Source organism: Antrostomus carolinensis, unplaced genomic scaffold (genome assembly GCF_000700745.2).
Source record: "Antrostomus carolinensis isolate BGI_N321 unplaced genomic scaffold, ASM70074v2 scaffold22896, whole genome shotgun sequence".
Lineage (NCBI taxonomy): Eukaryota > Metazoa > Chordata > Aves > Caprimulgiformes > Caprimulgidae > Antrostomus > Antrostomus carolinensis.
In genome coordinates, this window is record NW_010320129.1 from 98,339 (window position 1) to 106,131 (window position 7,793).

General features: G+C 44.2%; 1 long non-coding RNA gene across 1 annotated transcript in view; it reads left to right on the top strand.

Moving 5' to 3' along the window:
* LOC104526142 (uncharacterized) overlaps window positions 1-7,435 on the top strand; it is a 63,921-nt gene extending 56,486 nt beyond the window's left edge. Inside the window, exon 3 of the long non-coding RNA XR_728026.1 lies at window positions 7,283-7,435. This is a non-coding gene — a long non-coding RNA (uncharacterized LOC104526142). The remainder of the gene's footprint in view (window positions 1-7,282) is intronic.
* The last annotated feature ends 358 nt before the right edge of the window (window positions 7,436-7,793 follow it).

Consider the following 7,793-nt stretch of genomic DNA (forward strand, 5'->3'; position numbering starts at 1 on the left):
GGTGCTGCACATGCACAGTGCACAGCACAGTAAACCTGATATCAGCTTGCAACTAATTATCTGTGTATAAAAATTCCCCTGCTTGCCGTTTTGCCGTTAGAGACTCACTGGTAAGATTTATGACTCTGGCTAAAATGAAGTACCATTTCCTTTTTCTCAGCATTACTGTACGTGGCCTCTCTGGCTTTTCTTGTTAAACAGACTCGAGCTCACCCAACAGGGAACATATTTTTGAAGCTCTTTCCCATCATGATTCTGCCTTTCTCTTTTTCTCTTTGTTATGACCAGTGAAGATAACCCACAAAGCATTTTCAGGTCTTTCCAACTTTCCCCTGCTTGGTGTGAGGGTGAAGATGCAGAAGCTAAGAGGCAGCTCCTTCACGTGAGATGCAGCATTGGCCCACTCTCAGCCCCACCACAGCTTGCACAGGCTCGTGGTAGACACACGTACCTTCATCGGCCTGGGCTCCCTCTTCATAGTTTGATGCACAACTGTTGCATTCAGTGTTTATATGAGCTAAAGGATAACTCCTTCACTTCATGCTGGAGCATGGGGGACCAGCTGTACAGCTCGGAGAAAGGCTGTATTTCTCCTGCCCTGGTGTTGCTCGCGTATGTCTTCATTGCACAGACTGATGAAAATGAGACCGTGGACTGAACTTTCTGAACATGCAAATGCTTCAGTGACTTCACCCTGATCTGAAATCACCTGAAAATGAGTTTGTCTGATGTTATAAGACGGTAGGGTTTTTTTATGAGTACAGAGAAAAAAAGGGAGCAATGTTGAGCTGCTGCCATCTCTCTCAGTTGCAGTTAGATGTAGTTATTTTTGTATTAGAGCTTGGAGGAAAACCGGTTGAGACGCCAGATAAACCTTCCCAAAAATCCCATTTGTGTTAATACTTAAATATTGTTCATCTTTCACAGCATTTACTTATCTGTTTCCCACATGCTGAACCTTATGGGGAGTTTTTGTGGTTGACTGTGGCCCGTTTTTTTCATTCTGTATGTTAACTGTTTTCTCAATTCACATTTTTTAGAAGAAATGGGCAGTAAAAGTCTGACTGTGATAAACATTCAACACGGGAACAGGCTTTCAGCAGGGCAGGCGTGTGTTCTTGTGGTTCACGTGCATTGGGGCAGGAGTCCTGAAGCATAGAACACAGTGAGCTGAGTCATTTCAAGCCACCCTGGGAAGCATCCTTACCTGAGAGACCCAGCACTGGCTAATCCAGTGTCATCTTCTGAGACGCCAGGCTCCAGGACAGTGATTTCATCCTTGTCAGTGAACCAACTTAATTTTCTTCTGTTTGCAAGTGTATTAACCAAAATCTCCAGTTTTTAAGAATGTGGTGAGTTGACCCTGGCTGGAGGCCAGGTGCCCACCAAAGCTACTCTCCTCAGCTGGACAGGGGAGAGAAGATATAAAAAAAGGCTCGTGGGTTGAGATAAGGACAGGGAGAGATCACTCACCAATTACCATCACAGACAAAACACTCTCAGCTTGGGGAAATTAGTTTAATTGATTACCAATCAAATCAGAGAAGAGTGATGAGACATAAAACCAAATCTTAAAACGCCTTCCTCCCACCCTTCCCTTCTTCATGGGCTCAACTTCACTCCTGATTTCTCTACCTTTTCCCCCCCTGAGCAGCACAGGGGGATGGGGAATGGGGGTTACAGTTCATCACACGTTTCTGCCGCTCCTTCCTTCTCAGGGGGAGGACTCCTCACACTCTTGCCTGCTCCAGCATGGGTCCCACAGGACCAGTCTCCCACAGGAGACAGTCCTCCACAAACTGCTCCAGAATGGGTCCCTCCCACAGGGTGCAATCCTTCAGGAAGGGACTGCTCCATCGCAGGTCCCCCACGGGGTCACAGGTCCTGCCAGCCAACCTGCTCCAGCCAGGGCTCCTCTCTCTGCAGAGCCACGGGTTCTTCCAGGAACCTGCTCCAGTGCGGGCTTCCCATGGGGTCACAGCCTCCTTCAGGCATCCGCCTGCTCTGGTGTGGGGTCCTCGACAGGCTACAGGTGGTCATCTGCTCCACCATGGACCTCCATGGGCTGCAGGGGGACACCTGCCTCACCATGGTCTTCACCACAGGCTGCAGGGGAATCTACTCCAGCGCCTGGAGCACCTCCTCTCCCTTCTTCCCCACTGACCTTGGTGTCTGTAGGGTTGTTTCTCTCACATAGTCTCACTTCTCTCTCTGAATTAAGTTGTGCAATTTTTTTCTCCCTTCTTAAATCTGTTATCCTAGAGGTGCTGTCACAGTCGCTGATGGTCTTGGCCTTGGCCAGTGGCAGGTCCGTCTTGGAGCTGGCTGCTGTTCACTCTGTTGGACATAGGGGCAGCTTCTCACAGAAGCCACCCCTCTGGCCCCCCTGCTACTGAAACCTTGCCATGCAAACCCAATACAGAGAAATATGCCAGATATCTGAATTTTCATCAGATCTGACACAAAGTATCAGGCATGACTTTTGCTATGTATTGGTTTTACTGTGTGGAGCTTGTGTCATTTGGTAATACTGTTGTGTGGGGGTCTTTCTCACAGCGTACATTAACTTTCCTTTTACACCTAGCCATTCTTTCATGAGTCATACCACCAAGATAAAATATTTTCAACAGTGGCTTTATTTTAAGTCGAGTATATTCCAGTGATAAAGTCATTCAGATTTTACATAAAAAGATGTACAAGTTCCTGTGGTAATGCTCTTGAACTACAGTCTCCCACCTCTCCTAGCCCAGCCTGGTTGATGTGTCACAGTGTAAACTGCAACCAGAGGACAAGAGGGAGTGGAAAATTCTCCCCACGCACATCCCCCAGCTCCTCTGAGGGTTTTCTGTTTAAGCCCAGTTGGTGCTGTTAAGGGCAGCTGGGGAAAATCCAGTTTGCAGACCCTGGAGCACTTCCCTGGCCAACGCAGGGCAGCAGCAGCTGCCTTCCCCATCACTCACTCAGCTGCAGTTGTCTTGCTGCTTCTCCTGGTGTCTTCAGCTGTGGTTTCTAGCCAGACTGATTCCTCACGTGGTTTTGCCATTATCTGAACGAACAGCTCTATCTCATCTCCGCTGGCTCTTGACAGAGCTTTCCCAGATAGGGACACGCCGCAGAGCCCGTCCTCACGGTCCTGGGTGGGTACCTCCCTGATTCTGGTCCACACCTCCTCAATTGTGGTGGTCTTCTGTATCTCACCTCTGACCACTGGCGAAGAAGCTCCTGGTTTTGACTGCCCTTGGCCAAAAGGTGCATGTGAGCGCAAGCAGGAGTGATGGATGAGCGTATTCCTTCTCTTTGGAAGAAGCGAGCAGGTTTTTAGGAGGAAATTAAATGCACTGATAGTGAAGCCAGGCTGTGCATCTTTTCTGACATAGGTATCAATATCATCTTGGGTTTAATTTATGGATTTCAGGGAGAGATCCTGTACTAGATATCAGGAACATTGCAAATGCCTTCTCAGCCTCAGGCGATCCTTCGAGCAGTTGCATGCTACAAATGTTCCAATGAAGCTGTTTCAACCAGAAAGAAATATTCTTCAGCTTCACTCAAAACCACACCAAACATAAAGAAAACACGTTTGCTAATCTGTGATGGTATTGTATGTAACAGACTGGGAGCCCTGACTTCACTGGGATGAATTTCTGCACACGTTTGTGTAAGAAGCATTTCTGAAGCGTGGGGTGTCGCTTCAGAAAACACCATCTCTGTTTGCACATCTGTGCTCACTTTTTCCTGCTTGCTGGTGCACAGCTCTCCTTAAATATTTTTTCTTCAGTCTGTCTGCATCTGTGAGAAACTCACCAACTTGTCTTGTGGGTTCATTTTACTTAGCCCTAATTTTTCACACTCATTGTGAAGATTGGTCTGTTTGCTGATCCCACGGTGTACTTGTTGCTCACCTCCCTCATTGCCTGCCCAACTTCTCTGGTTTCCTTGAGCATTATGACATGATTTGCTGTGTTTGAAACATCTTTCGTGCTAACCAGAGTGATACCCAGGTACATTGATCATGCTCTTCTCAAGTCATCTTTCTTGGTTTGTTCATTGCAAACTGACGAACTTAGTTTTCCTCCAAAGCATCAAAACTTTCATTATTTTACATTAAAACCAACACCTCTTTTTGAAACACACTCTCCATATGACAGAAATCCAAGTTGGAAGGTGTTTTCTTGAAGTAGATACTTTTTTAGCTTCATGGTTTCTTCTGCCAACTGTGGTGTCTGGTGCATGTTCCTTTGCATTTGCATTCTTCAGTGCTAACTTGAGCCACCAAGCAGTGCTGGAAGCCCTCAGAAAGGGGGAAAAAAGGTAACCTGGTTCAAAAACATATAAGAGGTTGTTAAAGTTTTTTTTTTAAAAAAAGCTTGTAATGTCTGGTTTGAAGTATTGATATTTTTCTAGCTTTCTATGCAGCTGTGAAGGCAGATGCTTCTTTTGAAAATAAAGTTTCTTTGCACCTCCCATTCCAGGAACTGGGTCTTTAGGTTGACGTTGAGCAGTAATTTTATGGTCCCTTGTGATCCTGTAACTGAGTGCCCACATGTGCAGGTCTGTGCTGAGAGCCAAGACCTCGATGTGAGCAAGCCTTGGAGTGGAGAGTGCGTCTTCCCCCGCCTAGGATCCAGTTCTTCCCATGCTTAAACTTGGCCAGTCAGCATGTTAAAATGCTGAAACACCTCTTCGGTAGATGCAGCATTGGCCTCTTCATTTCATATAAGCTCAGTTTTCATGTATTCCTTGTAAGTTTACAGCTGTAGTGACAGTTTTGCTTTTAATAATTTGCCTATTTCAGAAAGAAAATTCTTTTATCGACTGGAAAGCATGAAGAAGCCCTCGTGTTGAGCATAGGAGGGGGGTTAGGTTTCAATCTACCCTAAGCTGACCCCAGGGCAGAGAGATTCCTGCTTTCATGTTTTAGATCATGTGTAAAACTTGATGCTGGCTGGATCGTCCTGTGTAGGGCAAGAATATCTAGGGAACATGGGGCGAGATACAGAGTGAGACATTTGCAGAAGGGAATGAAATGTTTGGGATGCAGCCTCCTGCTTTCTACAGCAGTGAACATCAATCACACCTTCTCAGAAAAGTGTGGCACTGCAAGTCTTCCCTCCCCCTTTTTTCCCCCCTCTCCTTTTTTTCTTGATTCCTTGTTCCCCACTTCTCTTTATTCTCCTTTCCTTCTGATATGCTGTGGCAAGTGCAATTTTAGCTCAGAAAACTAACTTGTCCTTGAAAAAACAGAGCCTTCCCTGATTTTATTCCTTTAGCCATTGAGTAAGCAACAGTTATTTTTGTTCTACCAGTGATTTATGACTGAACAGATTTGGAGTTTATATTTTTAGTTTTATAGGCAATTTAGATAATGTGTATTTGCAACCGTAAATATTTGTTCCTTTTACAGTCTGTCAATGAATTGTTATGCCTAGTTGGAGAAAATTACATAAACTAAAAAGACACAAGCATTGTGTTCCTAGCGTAGCCTCATGATTCTTTTCAAGTACCCATATAGATAATCCTTAAAGGCAGCAGTATTTTGAGGATATCTGTTGGTAAATCATCTGGGAGGGAGCCATGCAAAGAAATAACCTCGTTTTCATAAATGATCCAGTTCTCTACAAGGCTTGGAGTAAAATGCTGTAGCATCAGTGCTCAGAAAATATTGAACTTTTTTTAACAGGAACCTCATACTTATAAAAAACAATAGCCAAACATCTTTCATTTGCACTGCTTTGAGTTATTTTTTGACTTTTTTATTGAATCAGTAGACATTTCTGGAGAAACCAGAAGTTTTCACTGAAGAGTTCATTTTGCAAGTTTCGGAAAAAAAATAGTAGTTTGTAAAAAAAATCTAAACTTCTGGGGTTTATTTTCCTTCCCCTCACCTCCCCCTTTATCTAGCTTTAGTTTGTGGTAATTCTGCAGACACAGCCTTTGCAGTGATCCTGGGAAGATAGATACACACCACTGCTTGTACTGCTGCTGTCCCCTTCTGTTCAAAAGAAAATCATCTTCATTTCGACTCCCAATCACCAGTTTTATGCAAGTAAATAGTAGTTAAGCATTCAAAAAGTAGTAAAGAAAATAGAAAATAGTATAAGTGTTGGGCACTGTTAACTTGAAAACTTCAACTTGAAAATCCCTGTAACTTAAAATTAGTTACTTCTCCTTCCACAAGTATTTCCTTCCCACCCTCCTCCCCAGCCACTTCAGAGCACAACTGCTTCCTTGATAGATGGGGGAAGCCTTTCCGGAGTCAGCTGGGACTGGCCATCGGGTGGGATCTGGGCTGTGTGGGAATGCAGGGGGGTCACCCCCTCTTCCAGCCCTCCCCATCCCAGAGTGCTTCCCCTCTGGGGACCGAGCCCCAAGCCCCTTACACAGTGGTGGCAGCACAATTAATTTGATGCGGGCACACGAACCTTTTACTCCCTCTCCAGTTTTCTTTTGACGTGGACTGGTGTGACAGGTAGCTTTGCCTTAGGATGGATGGAGGAATGTGACACACATTGCATTAACCTGGGTATACCAGACTATGCTGATAGGATTTCTTCTCTGAAGCTCTCCAGAATAAAGCGGAAACAAAGGAACAAATTTGATGTTCCTAACTTAAATTCCTTGACAAAATCAGAGCAAAGCTTTGACAAAAGCCAGTATTAATTACTTAAAGTCTGTTAGATCATTTTGCTAGTTTTGTTGGAACACCTTTCTGGTGTGATGCACAGCTCCATAGAACCACAGAATGGTGTGAGTTGGGAGGGACCTTTAAAGCTTATCTAGTCCAGCCCCCCTGCCATGGGCAGGGACATCTTTCATTAGATCAGGTTGCTCAAAGCCCTGTAAAACCTGACCTTGAATACTTCCAGGGATGGGGCATCCACAACTTCTCTGGGCAACTTGTTCCAGTGTCTCCCCACCCTCATCATAAATAATTTCTTAGTATGTGTGCGTAAGTATGCACATACCTGCAGTATGATCCCATGGAATTATCACAGAAGTGTTAGCTTTTCTGTTTTGTAATTCTTCTCAGGGGTCTCATATGTCTGGGTGCTATACGAATGCAAGAAAAACATGGTCTTTGTTTTAAGTTGTCTACAACTTTAAAGGTAAGAGGAGGTATATAATCGGCATAATGTAATTATCATGTTTGACATAAAGACCTTCTATGTTTTTAAAAAAAGAACCCCAAACTCTTCTTAGAATTAGAAGGGGGGAAAAAAAGAGGGGTTTTGTGAAGATCCAGTGCTTGAATATTTTAATGCCTGCCTTTATTTTCTTCTAGGTGGCTATCGACTGAGTTGCCAGAACACTGCCCTACAAAGCTTTGGAGGGCCACTTCTTAATGGATTGCTGCAGCCTCTTAATTTCACCATTGATCCTGTTCCCTGCATCGTGAGAACATTTTAGCCAGCACAGAACCTAGAAAAGTTACATGTAAGTCGTGATTCAAATTCCTTTCTATTTAAAGAAAAAAAAAAAAGAGTCTTGAGGAAGCAAGGTGGAGGCAGTAAACATCATACTTTAGAAAAATGCCATAAAAGCCTAAAAGCCGTAATTCAACAGCAAACATTAGGTGGTGAAAAAATTGTTATTGAAGTAGTTACTTGCTTTTTTAACCTAAACAGTGATTGTAATTTTGAAGGCTTTTCTATGCTTCTGCTACCATAGTAAACCATAGCAAGAAGTACTTAAAATAGCTCTCTTCACCCCATCCCCATACCTACGCTTTGTTTTTTCTCCACAACTGGGTAAGTGTGTGTACACTGACCTCGGTGTGCTGTGCTGTGCTGAAG